This window comes from Balearica regulorum, chromosome 1 (assembly GCF_011004875.1).
Source record: "Balearica regulorum gibbericeps isolate bBalReg1 chromosome 1, bBalReg1.pri, whole genome shotgun sequence".
Taxonomy (NCBI): domain Eukaryota; kingdom Metazoa; phylum Chordata; class Aves; order Gruiformes; family Gruidae; genus Balearica; species Balearica regulorum.
The window spans coordinates 176,893,522-176,910,741 of record NC_046184.1 but is presented as its reverse complement, the minus strand read 5'-3'; the positions used below and the strand labels follow the sequence as shown (position 1 = coordinate 176,910,741).

Sequence of the window (17,220 nt, the reverse complement as noted above, 5' to 3'; positions counted from 1 at the left end):
GTTCTTTGGTTAGGTGCAGATGACCCAAAAGGAATGCATACCTGATCTTTTTAAATGGGGAGTGTACTGGGTTTGGCTGAGATGGAGTTAACTTTTTTCATAGCAGCCCATATGGTGCTGTGTTTTTGGTTTGTGACCAAAACAGTGTCGATAGCAATGGTTTGACTTTTAGTGAGCAGTGCTTACGCAACAGCAAGGCCTTCTGTGTTTCCTGCTCTGCCCAGTCAGCGCATAGGCTAAGAGTACACAAGAGTTAGGAAAGGACACAGCCAGGACAGCTGACCCCAACTGACCAAAGGGATATTCCATACCATATAACTTCACGCTCAGCAGTAAAACTGTAGGGGAATTTTTCTAAGGTTGCTCAGAGACTAGGCAGTGGTCTGCTGGTGGTGAGTGATTACTTTTGCATCACTTGTTTGTTTTTCTTCTTTTTTTTTTCCCCTTCACTTGTTAAACTGGTTTTATCTTGACCCATGAGTTTTCTCACTTTTGCCACTCTGATTCTGTCTCCCATCCTGCTGGGGGGGATAGTGAATGAGCGTCTGGGTAGGGGCTTGTCTGCCAACCACAGAGCATGAAGGGTTGGTGGTAACCTAGCTACTTTATTTTTATGTAGAATCATCTGTAGAAAAGGACTTGGTTTAATTAAACTATATAGCTGAATAACCAAGGGTGGGATCGAATGATTTATGAACAAAATAATAAGATTTGGCTATACTGAAAAGTGAATATTGATGGCAAGCTTTGGATAAACCACTGCTCTTCAGTGAGGGAAAGTTTTCCACAAGAAATCACTTTCTTATGTTTTGTCATTTTTAGAGGTACCATGTGAAATCATATTTTTTTCAGGTTGATCATGTCTTGGTACCTCTACTGATGTTGCATAAAATGAATTTGCTTTGATTGGCCCAACCATTAGAATGCAGGTAAGAAACTGAGCATTGTGATATTTGTTAAACCTGAGTCACTTCTTTTGTAAACTGTTGAAACCGATGAATTGTTTGGAGTGTCATACTTACCAGAGGTAGCAAGGGTTTAAACATAACCTTCTATTAAATATATCCATTTTCAGTTGCAGTTAGGTTGTCTCTAATGACTGGACATAGTTTTAAGGTCTTTAAGCTAAACTTTAAGAGTCATAAAAAACCCACTTGCATTGTCTTTTCCTTGGAATTATTTAAGATTAGTTGGTGGTGTTGTTATTGGTTTTTTTTTTTTCTATTTAAGCTAGAAAATGGTGTCTGATACTGAGCTGAATTCCACTGAGATGTTAAAAATCACTGTTAACATCTACAGAGGCAACTAAATGTTATGGTGTGATGAAAAAATTACCACTATGATTTGGTTTTATTATTACTGGTTGATGGACCTTGAAGTCTGACAGTGTTATGCTTGTTTTATAACTTCTAACCTTTTATTAGACAGATTCTTTGTAATGTTTGAAGATAGTCAACTTTGGATGATGGAATTGTATTGAAATATAAGTAAATATATAATTAAATCATGTTTTCATTTGAAGAAAAACATATAATGCATAAATGACCCCAAGGAGTCACATATTTATGCATTTGAGTGGAATATTTTCCAGAAGATGGGATTTTATTTAGTTTTTGATCTGTATATATATCCTGTGCTATATACAAAAGCGTACAGTTTGAGATGCAGTCATGTTACCGATATATTTCTAAAAACACCAGCTCTGAGGTAGGGAGTATCAAACATACTTTATCATGGGAAAACATAGATAAATTAATCAAGCTATGTATTTTACATAAAACTAAATGTCGTCTATATCAAGTAGGTTTATATCATGCTAACCTGGCATAAACTAATCTGTTGCCTGTGGTGGGATTTATAATAGATAACGTTTGTCTTTCTTTGGAAAAACTTGCTTTCCATTCCAGCTCTGAGCTGTGCTGTAGAATGGAATGCGATAAAAGAGTAATGGGCAAAAGAGCAAGGATAGGTGAGATGGTCTATTTCAGATAAATATGAGAGTAATGAAAATAAAGGCCACCTGATATGAGTGGAGAAGTGGGGTGCTGGGTTTTTTTGTTACCACACAACACCTGGAGAGTACAACTAGGTGAAAACATTTCAAATATTTTTAGTAGAAGTGAACAATTTGAAAGAAAAAAAAGGAAAGAAACGGAATCTGCTAAACCTGGAAGTCAGAAATGAGGTTTTCATTTTTATCAAATGACAGCTAAAATAAAATAAAATAAAATTAAAATATATATGAATATTTTCTTATAGAGAGCTTGGAAGGATGAAAAATACTGCCTGTGTTGGTTGCAATGTGAGGAAAAACATTGTGTAATTAACTTTATTTACACATTGTGTAAATAACTTTAACTCTGTTGAAAATTGACTTTGCAAATGTTGAGCAGCTTATACATTTGTAACTGCTAAATAGTAGATAAGTCACCTTATAATGAAAAAAAGAGTGTAGCACCCTTAATTTGTATCTAACTAGAAAGCAAGACTGGAGTGAAAAATGGAAAACTGTAACAGTTAGAATCATTGACCATGAGCATCTTCATTTAAGTCTAGTAAGGAATGCAAGGGGTCACTCAGTTCAGTCTTAAAACAGTTCTGGATTCTTATTTATCTGAAGATCAGTGGATAATGCAATAGAAGCTTAGAAAGCCTTGACAGGTCCATAAACTTATTTACTCCCATTTTAAGGCCTCTGACAGTTTAAATGTTTGTATGAATGATATTTAACCTTCTTGTTTTCTAGAAGGCAAATGTGTGGGAATTTGGAATATTTTGTTCTAATTTCCCCAAGAATCCACAACTAGATCCCAAGAAGTTACCTAAAATAACTTTAAAAAAACAAACCAAAACAAAACAAAGCAAAGATAAAAAAGATCACCCTTTGGAAATTTTTCTGGAAAATAATTGACACTTTGATATTGAAAATTGGACTCCTGGGGGCTAATAGGTATCTCTTATCTGTAGGAAAGTTTGATTTGATCAGTCCCTGTATAAGAATCTCTACAGTCTAAGTTAGTTTGTTTAAAGAAGCATTCTAGAATCAAGACTTTAATGAACTACAATAAAATGCCATGTCAAAGGGACGATGGGCACAGCATTATAATGCTTCTAAATTGTGTAAATATATACATATATCTATATCTACATTTACTGTTGTTCCAAAACAAGGCAAAATTAAAATCATCAAATAAACTTTAAGGGACATTTCTTTATTTTTATATTTTGGTTTTTGCATTTTTTTAAAACTATAAATTGCTACATTTAGATATTCTCAGGATAACTGGTCCAACATTTCCCCCTCATATGTATCTTCCACATAGTAAGAGAGAGAGAGAAGAAACTTTTAAAAGTACAAATTTGTGAGAATAAAATTAGAGGAACTGTGTTCTCAAAACCAGTTTCAAATTTTAAATACAAAATTTTAAAATAGAAAAGTTCTTAAAAATCTATCAGTATGAAAGGAGTTTTAGTTATCCTACTGAACAACACCACTCAGTTACTATTGCACATATTTCAATTATGTTATTAATTAATTAATTAATCCCTTCTTTATTGATCCAGAAACCATTGAAAGTCTAATGAAGAATTTCCTTTGGCTTTAATCATATTAGATCAAACTCCAGATGAAACAAGTCAAACAAAAAGATATTGCCAACCATATCCTGGGGTGCATCAAGCACGGCATTCCTAGCCAGTCTAGGGAAGTGATTGTCCCACTCTACACTGTGCTAGTGCAGCCTCACCTCGAGTACTTCGTGCAGTTTTGGGCGCCACAGTACAAAAAGGACATAAAACTATTGGAGAGTGTCCAAAGGAGGGCAACAAAGATGGTGAAGGGTCTAGAGGGGAAGACATATGAAGAGAGGCTGAAGTCCCTTGGTTTGTTCAGCCTAGAGAAGAGGAGACTGAAGGGAGACCTCATGGCGGCCTACAGCTTCCTCACGAGGGGGAGCGAAGGGGCAGGCGCTGATCTCCTCCCTCTGGTGACCAGTGATAGAACCCAAGGGAATGGCATGAAGCTGCGATGGGGGAGGTTCAGTTTGGATATCAGGAAAAGGTTCTTCACTGAGAGGGTGGTCGGGCACTGGAACAGGCTTCCCAGGGAAGTGGTCACAGCACCGAGCTTGACTGAGTTCAAGAAGCATCTGGACAATGCTCTCAGTCACATGCTCTGATTCGGCTGGTCCTGTGTGGAGCCAGGAGTTGGACTCGATGATCCTTATGGGTCCCTTCCAACTCAGAACATTCTATGATTCTATATTGATTCATCTATTGTTTACAAAAAGAAGATAAGGACAATGAAATAAAGTTTACTAAAGAGAAGAATACTGTTTCTATCAAAAGGAGGGACAGTTATTAGGAAGAGAACAAGTAAAAATCAAGTAAGAAAGTGGTAACATTTGTGAGTGATAAATGGATAAGATACTGAGATTCAAGAAACAAAACATATGAAGACTTCTGCTAATCCTGCTGATTACAGGAGGTAAAATGTACAATTATTCCTGCTCTCGGAGTCATGGGTAGAAGGTGAAAAATTTACCCTTTGGATAAATGTAGAGCTCCTGTTACACAGTCTTTTGTTTTTATAACACATTTCAGAGACATGCCAGACTTAGCAAAACCTGGCCACTTGGATTTACCACAAGGAGGCTGAACATGTCAGGTACAGAAGCTGCCCCTGTAAGTTAAAACTCCCTATTGCAACAGAGATATAGGCAGTATGCGCTGCCATAACCAGTCCTACCAGACATTACATTGCTAGCACCACAGAGTAGAAGCAGCAAAGAAGATGATGGGGAGATATAAAGTATCAAGATGAATGGACTCATTATCAGAATGGGGAAATAAATTTAAAAACAAAACGAAACAAAACAAAAACCTAACCAAAACCCAAACCAACCAACCAACCAAAACCCAAACATTGAATGTTTTTAACCATCTTTTAATGTCCAGTGTTCTTGTGATAAGATCTGAGTGTGTGGCTCAGTCAGGGCAACCCCATGACTAACAATCACTAACAGTTACAGGTTTCTACCAGAATTCACCATGTTGATTAAATATTACACCTATTTCCTGTAGGAGGAAATAAAGATAAAAGAAAGTAAAGATAAAACTGAAAATTAACTGAGAAGAAATTTGCAAGAAGGAAAATTTGGAATCTGGACAAATGCATTTTATCAGTCTTCCTTGCTGCTTTCTGCTCTGAGGATCACTGATTATCCAGTGAGGAACAGAAATTTATTGGAATTTGGCACTCCTGTTTTCAGGTTTTAGAATATATTTGCTTGTTTTCATTGCATTCCAATGTTGACATAAATGTGAGTCTGATGCTTCAAAAATTTCTCTGATTGCTAAAAATAGCTAAATAAAGACGTTATGTTCAAGAGTCTGGTTGGCTGTCACATATCTGACCTGGCTGACTGCCATGTATAATGCTTCCCCACTCTCCCTCTTTGCTTTCCCCAAATGTTTAATAATTTAAACTATTGATGATTTCCTTTAGGCTGGTAATGAATGAGAAACAAGATTTTAAAGTAGCCATGAGGAAAATTCAATGACTTCAAACCAATAGTCTATGTAGAAGAACTCAAGAATGATTTAGCAAAGAATTTCCTTAGGCAAAATATTTTGTTTATGAGTTTTTTGTTTTTCTTTAAAATAAGGTCATAATTATAAGCAGGTCATATCCATAAGGCACCCTTTCTAAAAAGTAGTAGAAGACACAACACAGTGTATCTCCTCAAGGGGAGTAAGTTCTTGTTTGCAAATGACACTTCTTCACCTCCTTCATGTTCTTCAAAACATAGGGCTACAAAGACACTGTATCTTAAATTCTTTATTTGTAACTGTGTGGGGGAAATAAATAGAGGATTTAGTGTTCTAAGTTTTCTAGAGAGTCTTACTCTGTCACCTATCATGAGACCAAAGCTCGTTTTAAAACCACAGTTTGTATCTGTTGCACATGTGGTTTTTTTGACGAATTCCACCTTAATTATGACTATGTAAATTTTAAATTTGTAGAAATATTCATAAGAACTCTGCATGAAGTATTTTTCTGGGAGATGATAGATATGTTACCTGTACTATACAGATGGACTGAAATAGAAAATAAAACTTCAAAAATATTTTCTCTCCCAGCTGCAAAATTTAATGGTCTTTGTGGTGGCTGTCCACTTAAGAAGATGTACTTCAAAGAAAAAAAAAAAGATTAAAAAAAAATAAATTGGTATCTTCAGAGTTTCTTCTACATTTTTTCCAGGTAGCTAAACATTTCAAATTAATTGAGACATCTGTTTATTATTATTGCTTCAACTACATTAGGATAAAAAATTCCACAAAGTAACTGGACAGAGAAAACTACAGCCTTCTAGAATTTCCTTTCTCAGAAGAATAACCAAAATAATAAAAAAGAAATTCTGCAGTGGTATCAAGGTGAAATTTAAAGTTTTGACAGAGATATAAAAATACAACTGAAATAACTCGCACATCTCTATATCCCCATCAAAAGAGTAGAATATCATCAGGATTGTTCAGTTGGTAGCTAACTGCTAGTCTGGGTCAAAAGACAAAATTTTCTGTGGCTTGGTTGAAAAATCCAGGCTATCAGCGTTATTTGCAAAGGTCTCTGTAAAAAATGTAACTAAAACAAAAATTAAAAAAGGAACACTGATGAATATAATTTGGAATCTAGAAGTATGTCAAGGCCTGACTCAAAATCCTTTTAAATCAATTTACACTGTTTTAGATGTTTTTTTGATCAGTCCTCTAGGATGACACAGATGTTAATATTGAGATTCTTGAGATGTACTATGTAACAGGTTGGAAAAGAATATACCTGAAAATTGAGAAACCTCTGTTGTTCATGTATAACCTGTAGATTATTTTCTGCACTTCATAATTTTTTATTGGCTTTCAGTTTAGGCAAGATTCCTGAAAATAGTATTTTGAAGGCTTTTATACTTGTCCAATGACTGGAGGATGAGCTCAGGGTGGAATCTCATTTTCAAACAGGTGGAAGAGCAGAAGTGAAGTCATTCAAAAGGAAGTAATGTAAAGGGCAAATTTTACTTCTGTGTTTGTGCATGTAAATGAATCTAATGAAGTCTCCATCCAAAGGGAAAAGTTGGCCCTAAGCTCTGTAAATTTTATTATCTCAGAGCCTATTTCTTTAGAAAAGATCTAATGACTGCTCTTTTTCCACAGACAGGAATTTGTAGGTATATGAATCTTATCAGAAGTTTCTGCATCCAAGCTGATGTATCTATTTCCACAAAGTAGGTCACCATTTATAGAGAAAGTCACTAAGCAGGCTTTATTCTTAGAAAAAGTTTGCTATTTGAGTGCAGTAAAGTCTTTAAAAATGAATAAACCACAGAAACATATGCAATCTTTGGCCACCAGAGCTACCTTTACGTCCCCAGAAGCCCTCTACAACAATTTCTATCGAATATAGTGACACTTCAGATTAATTGCTGGATTTTCCCCTGCTGAACTCAGCCAATGAGCCACTCATGACTCAAGCAGATGTTTCTGCACTTTAGGCAGACTGCAGCATGTTCATATTCCCCTTGCTCCCACACCTCCATCAGCTGTGACAAAGGATTTTACCAGAGACATCACAGGAATTTTACTCAAGAGAAGATGCTGGCCCACCAGCAGTGCTGCAGAGTAGCCTGTTTCCATCATTCAACACATAGAGGAATCTAGGGGATGGAACACTATAAAAAATATGGGTTAGCATCATCAGTATAACTATACTGATAGCTGCTGTATTTACAGGGCAAAGGGAGGATAGTATGTTCCTTGAGAAGTTCTCTAGAAGAATGTATTTGTCTGAACTCATTTCACTAAAGATTGTCATAAAGCTAGAGAGGGTAAAAGGTAAGTATCTGAGGCAAATCGATTTTCTTTTTCCCACTCTGCCAAGCAGAGGCAGAGTGGACAGTGTCAGGTATCAGCACAGCAGCAAGACAAAACATTATAAGGGCCAAAACAGTGCAGCAAGTCTCCCCTGGATTCTCTTGTGGCCCTCGGGTACCCCGAGGAAGCCTCACGTGCGGGGGGCGGGGATCAGATAGTTTTCCTGCAGATGCTGCAGCGCATAGTGCCATACCCCCAGCTGGAGACTCAGCGTTGCTAGGAGCAGTGGCCGGTGCCTGCATGCAGCTGGATCTGTATGCACAACCTCTGCTGTCGTTTTGATCTCCTCCTCTGAGCATTAGTACTCTCCTAACTCCCACGCACAGAATTTTGTGATGTGCTTTTATCCTTCAGTTCCTGCTTTTCTTAGAGAGACAGAGAAAATACGACTGATAGTCTGCTTTTGCTGCATCTCAGTTGGTATTTCAAAATACTTAATCATCCGAATGAAATTGGATTAACAAGAACTGTGGAGTTCTGTGCAATTATGCATAGGCTGATCAGAACTGCATGGGAGTGGTACATTTCTCCCTCAATATGTCACTTTTTCAGTGACATTCTGTTTTCATTTCCACATAATTTTTGTTCCTTTCCCCCCTCAAGCAGGAAGACATGGAACAGTCTTTTATTTGGGAAATATTTTGTCCATCTGCAGGATTTGTGGGGGGTTTGTATAGTTTTAATTAATCTCCTTTCTTGTGAAATATGTGATGCTGATCCGTCCTTCTGAAATCCTTTTAATATTTTTGCTAATAGTGGGAATATTTTTTAGTACTCCAATTTTAATCTGATTTATTCTCCACTTTCAGACCCCATTCTAGAAACCATAAAGCTTTCTAAATTCCTTGTCTTATCCCTTCCTTCTCTATGACACAAGAGTCAAGGCTTTAGCTTTTCAGCTGGATGTCTTTGGCATCCATGCTGCCTGTGGATCAATATCTTATGACCATTGCGATCACTGGAGTAACATGCACTTACTTCCTGTCCATCTTGTCTGGGACAACACAGACGTGATATGAGGATGCAGAGGCTGGCACCACCTCCACTTTTCTGCCTGGAGGACAGACTACTGAGTGCTTTGGGGAAAGGCGTAAATGCACTCCATTGCTGAAGCTTGCAATGTATTGAGAAACTCTGGGAAGGGCATCCATTTATTTTTGCTATAACCATGATCAGGAAAGGCTTATGTGTCTTGAGAAATACTGGATTCTTTTGAATTTTCAACTTTCAAATTTTAACAAGACTCTTTTTTAAAAAATTGTGATAACATTCAAAGTTGCAGTTTAAAAAAAAGTAATAATTGAAAAAAAAATGCAGAAACATTCTTTGTCAAACTGTCAGATCCAGAGTGTAGAGAAACCAGTTTATCAAAGAAAGTGTCATGGTGACCTAAAATTTATTTATATTTAAACAACCTATTTAGTTGAAACTCAGAGAAAAAGCTGGGCTATTCAGGATGAAATCTTCCTAGAAACTGAAAACAAGTATAATCAGGCTAAGACAGGCATCTGACAGAGACAATAACAATATGAATGCTAGACAATGTCAGTTATAACCTACTGAAAATAGGATCTTGTAAGGGGAACATCATACACCTTTAATCAAAGAAAATGGAACCATTCCTTTTAAAGGAGGACTATTCAGTTACTTCTGTAAGCATTAAAAGTAGGAGTTTGGGATACAATAAAATATTTTAGGAGGAAAAATATCTGTTTCTTCAATACAGATTATTGAATTGAAACATTCTTTTATACATTCTTTGAGAGCTCTACTGTGGCCATTGACAATGGTATGACCCTTACAACCAGGATACTCTAACCTTTTCTCTTTCATACACTTTGTTCAAGTCAAACCTTCCGTTTGTTTCAAGAAGATATGTGTATTACACAGAAAACCCCCAATATATTCGTATTAATTATTGCTCCTATACAAATATTTCTAGCTAGAACATATATTAATATCAATGTCTTATTTTTATTGTCAGTTAAAAAAATTGAATTTGAAAACTTTATATTTCAAAGTCATTTCCACTGTCTAGGAAAAATAGCTGCTGTACATCTCTTGGGAATGGATGCAATCTGTCTCTTATTTCACCTTTGCAACCTCTGAAGATGTATCTCTAAGACTAAAAATATGTTATGTCTCCAGAACTTTATATGCAAGGATAATTGATAATGAATTCTTCAATTTTACAGGGAAAATATCACTGTTATAGTGCCTTTGTAGGCACTTAAGCATTATCTAAGGGTTTTTAAGAAGTCTTATTTTGCTCCTGTTGTTAAGGTTAAATTTTTCCAATACATTAGCAGCAGCAGCAAGCCTGTTTACACACTGTAGGTCTCACTAGGGGCTTTCAGTCACAGGCAATGCCTTCTTGCTTTCTTATTACACTCCATGGTACTGCCCTGGCTGAATCACTCTCACCCACTAGATATAGCCAAAATGTCAGCAACTGTGATGAAGAGAAGGAAAAAGAAATAACTTGCCATACAAAGCCGTATGTTGTGATGTTTTATAAAGCCAATGCTGTCAGTCAATGCCCATCAGTATTGCTAGTGCAAAGTACAGGGCTTAATATTGATTTAATTAACTGGAGTTGAGATAAAGTTCAGTTACGCAGTGCAATAATTGGCAGGATGTTCACAGGATTTCACAGAATGTGTTTTGGAAAGGGAAAACACGGAATTGAATGGATGGGACACAGCCCTGGAATCAGTGACTGACAGACTAACAGACAAAACCACATATGTATTAAACACCTGGGCAAAACATTCTATGTTATTGATATCTGAGATGAAACAGTTGTAAAACATGTATAGGGGAGTAAGTTCTACTTTCTCTTTCCATTATCAGGTGCCAACACGGATCAAGAAACTAATTGGATCAGCATTTACTGTGCAATTCTGAGAGAAATAGTAATTTTTAATATAATTGCCTTTAGAAGAACAGGATGATCATTTTAAAAAGACCAAAATATAATATCACTAGTGACACAAAGACCCAACTATTAGGTATTTTAGGTGACTTACTTTTTGAATCTGGTTTTATCATTTGCTTCTTTGCAAATTTTTATCACATTCGATCCACTGTAAGATAATGAATGCTTGTGATAAGAATAAAAATAATTTTGTTTTTTACTACAAGCAATTAACAAGTTCTCTTTTCCACCTTCAACACATACCAGTGGTTTTATTTTTATGTATATGTATCTATATATGTGGTTATGCATCTCTACTGTATGCATATTACTAAAATAGTAAGTGTTGCACAAAATTCAGTTCATTTAACTAATATTTTGTCTCAAAAATGTCTTCTTGGTTTGCAGACATATTGAAATAACAGCTTTTAAATCTTGAAATATGTGGCTCTTGTGGACTAATATAGTAATCAGAAATATTTATGTGAACTGAATTCTCTCATTTTATACCAGAGTTGCTTTGAAAAGTTTTGGTGAATTAGTCTTAGATATCAGTGTTTCAAAGTTCTGCTTCACAGGGAAAAAGCTGCTGACTTTTCCTTCTAGGAGGTTAGTTGTAGAGTTTTCCTTGCTTCAGACCTTTCTTTGCCTACCTTATTGCTGGCAGCACCTTAGGTCTGCCACTGTGCAACAATAATGCCAACCTGCTCTCATATCCATACCTGATATAACCATTTCCATCTTCAAGGGAGGGCATTAGCCAGTCTTTGTTTTCCATACGTAATTGCAGGGAGTTCAGTGGGTCATACAAAGGCCAAAAGGATGTTTTATAAAGACAGAGACACAGACATAAACAAGCATATAGCTATAGATAAGACAGTATACATACAGACATATCCACGTAGGTGTTTCTATATGTATTTCTATGTCTATATATTGTCATATGTATATTTATATGTGTATATAGAATGAAAATCTAGATGTATAAAAAAATACAATATACTAGGCAATGTAAGAATTAGTTAAAATTATTTTGAAAATAGGTCAACTGCAGTAAAACATTTCTGAAGTATAAAAATACTGTTTTCTTTCAAGATTACAATATTTCTTTTTTTCCTTAAAAATTTTAGGAGTCATTTGTCTTAAAGTAGTAAGATAAAGAATCTTCATGTTTTATTCTGTAATCTTGATAAAGAATGGTGCATTTTGTTTGTCAGGAGGCAGCTGAGTATGTAATTATTCAGATGCTAACAGAGTTTTATTCATGTATAATAAAACTCATACAGCTGTCATGCACAGTTTTATCCTGCATTGACTTGATGTGTTTCTAAAAGGACAAATGATGTGATAGAATCTTCGTAAACTGTGTTTGAGTGTCAGAGACTTCACTAAACTGTCCCAAATCTAGATGGCTCTGGTATCTGGAAAACATACATGGAACAACATAGGAAACAAACTGTTCTGGTAGGGACAAAGGCAAGATACTGTGGTGAGAAAGAATAAAAAGATGGGGACAGGTAAGTTGTGAGGGATCTAACAGAGAATCCCCTTCTGACAGTAAAAGGCAATTTGTACAGAAATGTAGTTTCTTTCCTATGCAGTTTGCCAATTTCTTTTGCATCTCTTGTAGTGAAAAGCTCTTAAATATTACAGAAGGATGAAAACAAGAAAATTTCCCAGATAAAGCAATCAAGTGAAACTCCTTAGCGCGGAGTGAAGGCTGAACACAAGTTGCAACTTCAGAAGAATGTCTTAAAAAGTCACAGGAGAAAATGAGATCTTTATACATGAGTGAAGTAACAAAATTAAGATGACCTTTAAAAACAATAAGAGTTAAATACTGCATGGCTTAACAATGATTATCCAAATGACATTGGTTATGACTCTGGGCCATACAGAGGTGGTCCAGATGCATCCTTTAGCTCAGGATGCCCCTAAGCTGGTGGTTACTGAAAACTGAAAGAGCAGAAGCAACGCAGGCTCTTTTTCTTACATTCTTTCCTCAAGCATCTGCAACAGATCGCTGCTGGAGACAGGATACTGCATTGAAAGAATATTTATTCTTCTCCGTAAAGATATTCTTATCTTTTGACACAACCCATCCTTCCTTTTCTTTTCAGGCCTACATTTTAAAGTACAATCTCTTTGAATGAAGTAATTTTCCTGAATAAATATGGACTAGAAAAAGACTGTTCCCCGGTACTGTTTGGGAATGCTTACTAATTAACTAAGATTTCAGAAAACAATGCTAAGCAAGATTTTACTTTCATCATTTGCCTATGGAGTATTGCAACAGCAACCTAAAAAGTTTTTCTTTCATGCATATCTAGTAATTTTGTCAGTGCTTAATTTTATACTTTACCTCTAAACTACTCTACTCTTACCTTCTGTACTTCATAGTTAAAGATACATTTGGCTTCACAACAAGATAGCTGTATAAATTTTTCATGATTCACTGTGTGTTTGAGACCACTTATGCAGAGTGACCAGTGTAAAAGCAGTTTGAATTGCTTTAGTTAGCAATATTCCTTAGCTTTTTACAGGCGCTGGCTCTATTGCTTGTTGCTGTTATTTTCAGTGGCAGCAAAGAGATATTAGTAAATGTCCCAATTTATGGGTCTAGCTTGCATTCATTACAAATTTCCTGCACTTTTAGCAGAGCAATACTTAGAGCATAATATATGCTCATAATTTATTTATTTTAAATTGCTTAGCAAATTTATTTTTGTTTTTGGTCAGATTTTTGTCTTTTTTGTTCTACATCCTTTATCAAATAAGACCTGTCACATGAACCACTCATCCTTGTAGAAAATCAGGATTCTTCACATATTCAGTAAAACCATAGTAAAATAAAATAGTAAAAACCCCCTCTCATTTTAACAGATTTCTGACAATGCATTTTTGATGATGCTTTTTATAGCACATTTTGATGTGACACTGACACAATTCTTCTGTTTTTTGTTTGCTTCCCCTTGTCACACATTTATGAATAAAAGAATCTTGTGGTATATCGGTATATGTTGAAAATAGAAGAGAAAGAAAAGTTAGTAAAACAAGTATTGAAATTATTAAATGGTCCAAACCAAACCAATAAGGGTTCTGTGATAATTGCCACACTACAGAAGAACTAGAGAGAGGTTAGCTGGATAACAAATGGCTGGGGAATAAAATGTGCATCATGTATTACTGCAGCCAGAGATAGAAAGGGAGAGATAAAATTGGTTAAAGATAAAAAGAGAATGGAAGAGTGCATAAGTAGGAAATGGTCAAAAGCATTATAAAAATAGAATGCACATGGGAGAGGTGTAAATATGTAAAAGGATGTGAAGAAGGTGTAAATACACGAAAGGATGCAATGACATCAAATACTGAATTTAAAATATAGTAAATGAAGAGGTGAGAACAATGGTATGCGTATAAGCAGAGCTGAAGGAAGCAGAAGATAATCAAATAGAAAACATCCAGTTGCAAATAGAAAAATAAGATAAATTATAATAATAAATAAAAGCAAAAAGAAAACAAAGGAAAAAAGACATCATCATATGAACAGTATGGAAAACATCAAGATTACAAAGAATAGAGTAGCAATAGTGTATTTTACGCTGACTTCTCTTTAATGTAAGATGCTTGTTACACTTCTATTAGATTGTGTGAACTTTTTCTGTTACTTCACTGTCTTCTATTAATTTTTGTTTTCCTTTTTGCTCTTTTAGCATCTTCTTGAGATATAGTATTGTATGATAGCATTCATTATTACTCATTGTAGGTCAAATTTCATCTTATATTATTCCTGCATTAATCCTAAGTGACAACAATCACATTATAGAAAGATTTTACATACCCTTAGTATCTGGCTTTTCCATCCACAAAGAATGTACACTCCTAGTAAAAATGTTTGCTTCATAAATCCATGACACTTCTACCAATATTCATCAAATAATGTATAATAGTCTCTGATCTGCAGTACATTAATCAAAGTACATTTTCAGTGGACTAAAAGTTATTCTATAAGCAGTGTGGATATTACAGTTTAATGTCTCTTTTAAAGCACAAATAATATTACATATTACACAGTAATCTATTACCTCCAAGTATAATGTAATTACGCTGTATAATAGTGCCTTTTAAACTCTGTGCAGTTCTGATCTCTCCTACTCAACAACAATGTAGCAGAAGAGGAAAAGATTCAGAGAAGGATGTGAAGGATGACCAGATATATAGAATGGAGTCCTTAAATTGAACTTCAAAGTTACACCTCTTCATTCTGGAAAACAGGAACTGAAGAGACTGTGATGGACATCAAAATCATTAGTGGCGTGGAAGGGTGGAGAGGAATCAGCTGTCTACTGTTTATTTCTGTAGTAGAACCAGGGACTATCAGTTGAAATGAGCAACTGACAGCTACAAGTTTTCATTTTTTTTCTAAAGAAGATATGTTTCTTTTAATAGTGTTAGGGTAAGCGGGAGAGGCTATGGAAAGTTGTGGATGTTAAAGCTGAAATGGATACAAATGCAGACTGGACAAGTTCATAAAAGAGAAATCCTCCAAAGGTTACTGATTGCACATAAGCCACACCTTTCTCAATCTGTCAGTATAAACTGTTGAAAATTAAGTGAATATTCAATGGACTTATTCTCATTTTCCATAGTCATCTACTTTGGGCTGGTTCTGGGGGGAAAAAAAAAAAATATATATTGGTTTTGCTGAACTTTTAAAAATTCTCAGTGTAATGCCTTTAATTAGTGTCATTGCTGGGCTATGCGTAGATTAATGATTTGCATCCGCTAAATCCCACTCCCAGATTTATCACTCCAGCAATAGCTCAATGTTCCCTCATCCCTATACAGTTTACAACACAATCGAATCACTACAACTTCCCCAGGCTAATGTCTACTGCATCCCATATTTTCTTTCCCTCTGACTCCTAGCAGTATGTGCTGTAGTAGCATCAATGTTATATATGTTATATATGCCTGTGTAGTACAATATCTTGGCTTGCCAAGGGGCCCATTTTCATCATAGAAGGCACTTCAAATGTCTGTCACTAAACAAATAATGAATAATGTCTGGTTTAATTGTTAGACAAATATTTTGCCCTTTGACTCAGGCTATTAAAGGACCAACTCTCTAATACATCCTAAGAATTTTTATTTTGATCTTCTAACTGAAACTTACGTCTTTCCATATAAAAGCTCAGTGCGGACAAAGAATATTTTCTGAAGGAAAAAGCCTTTTTGAAAAGACATCAATCATCTGCTCAATTCTTACAGTAGAGTCAGATGTAGTGTAGTGCTGTTGGCTGCACTCTGGCAACAGAGGAGCTGTACATAGTACAAGACAGGATGGAAGCCCCTCAGACTCACAGCCTATGCTTCAGCTCATGGTAAACCGTGCTTCAAAACAGGAGCAGGAGAAAACTGAATATCACTTTTAAAAATTCCAGCATATTTGTCTTAGTGTTATTGACTGGGTGTTTCACAAGACAAAAAAAAAAAAAAAAAAAAAAGTATTTATATGCTCATTTTATATAGATTTAGAGCATTTTTGGTTGGTTGGTTACAATGCACAGGACTAGCTTTATTTTAAGGTGTTTCTGTCTTCTATACTGTGTATTCAGTTTTATTAGTAAAAGTCTAAAGCATACATTTATGTAGGCATAATTTTTCAAATTTCTGACTTCAGACATTTGTGTGCTCTTAAGAAACACACTGCGTACACACATACCTATACACAACTGTACAAAGCATTTAACAATGAGATCACATTAATTTTCCTACTGCTGTGACTCTGAAAAGATTAAAGTTATTTTGCTCAAATTTAAATCAGAAAAATACAACCTTATTTTGGAAAAGAACCGGACTAGAAAATATATAAAGATGTATTTAGGAAGCTGTGACTGTGTATGGAGTGGAAAGCTGATGCACAATATTAATTCAATTTTAAATGTAGTCATCACTGGTGGCAGGTGAACATTCTATGCATCCATGTATGTGTATTATACACTTACTACAGTTCTTACCCAAAACTTGTCCTGAAGTCCACAAAGTCTTTCTGCTTATTTTGCTAGAAGATATATCAAATTAAATATAAATATTTTCTGAGAGAAAGATTAAATAAGGGACACACTGATTATTTTTTCTAGAGCAGTTTGAAAATACATAGTCAAGATATAAATTACTAAAAGAAAAAGAAAGCCCAATTTTCAGACATTCTCACAACTTCCACATAGCCATACAGGGCAGGATTCCTTTCACCTAACTTTGCTTGTCTGCAGTGTAAACAGTTACGTCTGCGCTCGTCACACTAGACACCCTGTTCAAGGCAGAGAGATATGCATTTCTGAGGTAAAATTCTCAGCATCCTGAAGCAGTCTAAAATA

The 17,220-nt window shown here is 35.4% G+C and overlaps 1 long non-coding RNA gene across 2 annotated transcripts; it reads left to right on the top strand.

The window, feature by feature from the left end:
• Window positions 1-258: 258 nt before the first annotated feature.
• Window positions 259-10,894, top strand: LOC142600160 (uncharacterized). Of its 2 annotated transcripts, none has more exons than XR_012833614.1 (3): window positions 259-392; window positions 853-929; window positions 10,777-10,894. It is a non-coding gene; the product is annotated as an uncharacterized LOC142600160 (long non-coding RNA). The 2 variants fall into 2 exon arrangements; XR_012833615.1 differs by lacking the exon at window positions 10,777-10,894 and adding an exon at window positions 2,260-2,314.
• The last annotated feature ends 6,326 nt before the right edge of the window (window positions 10,895-17,220 follow it).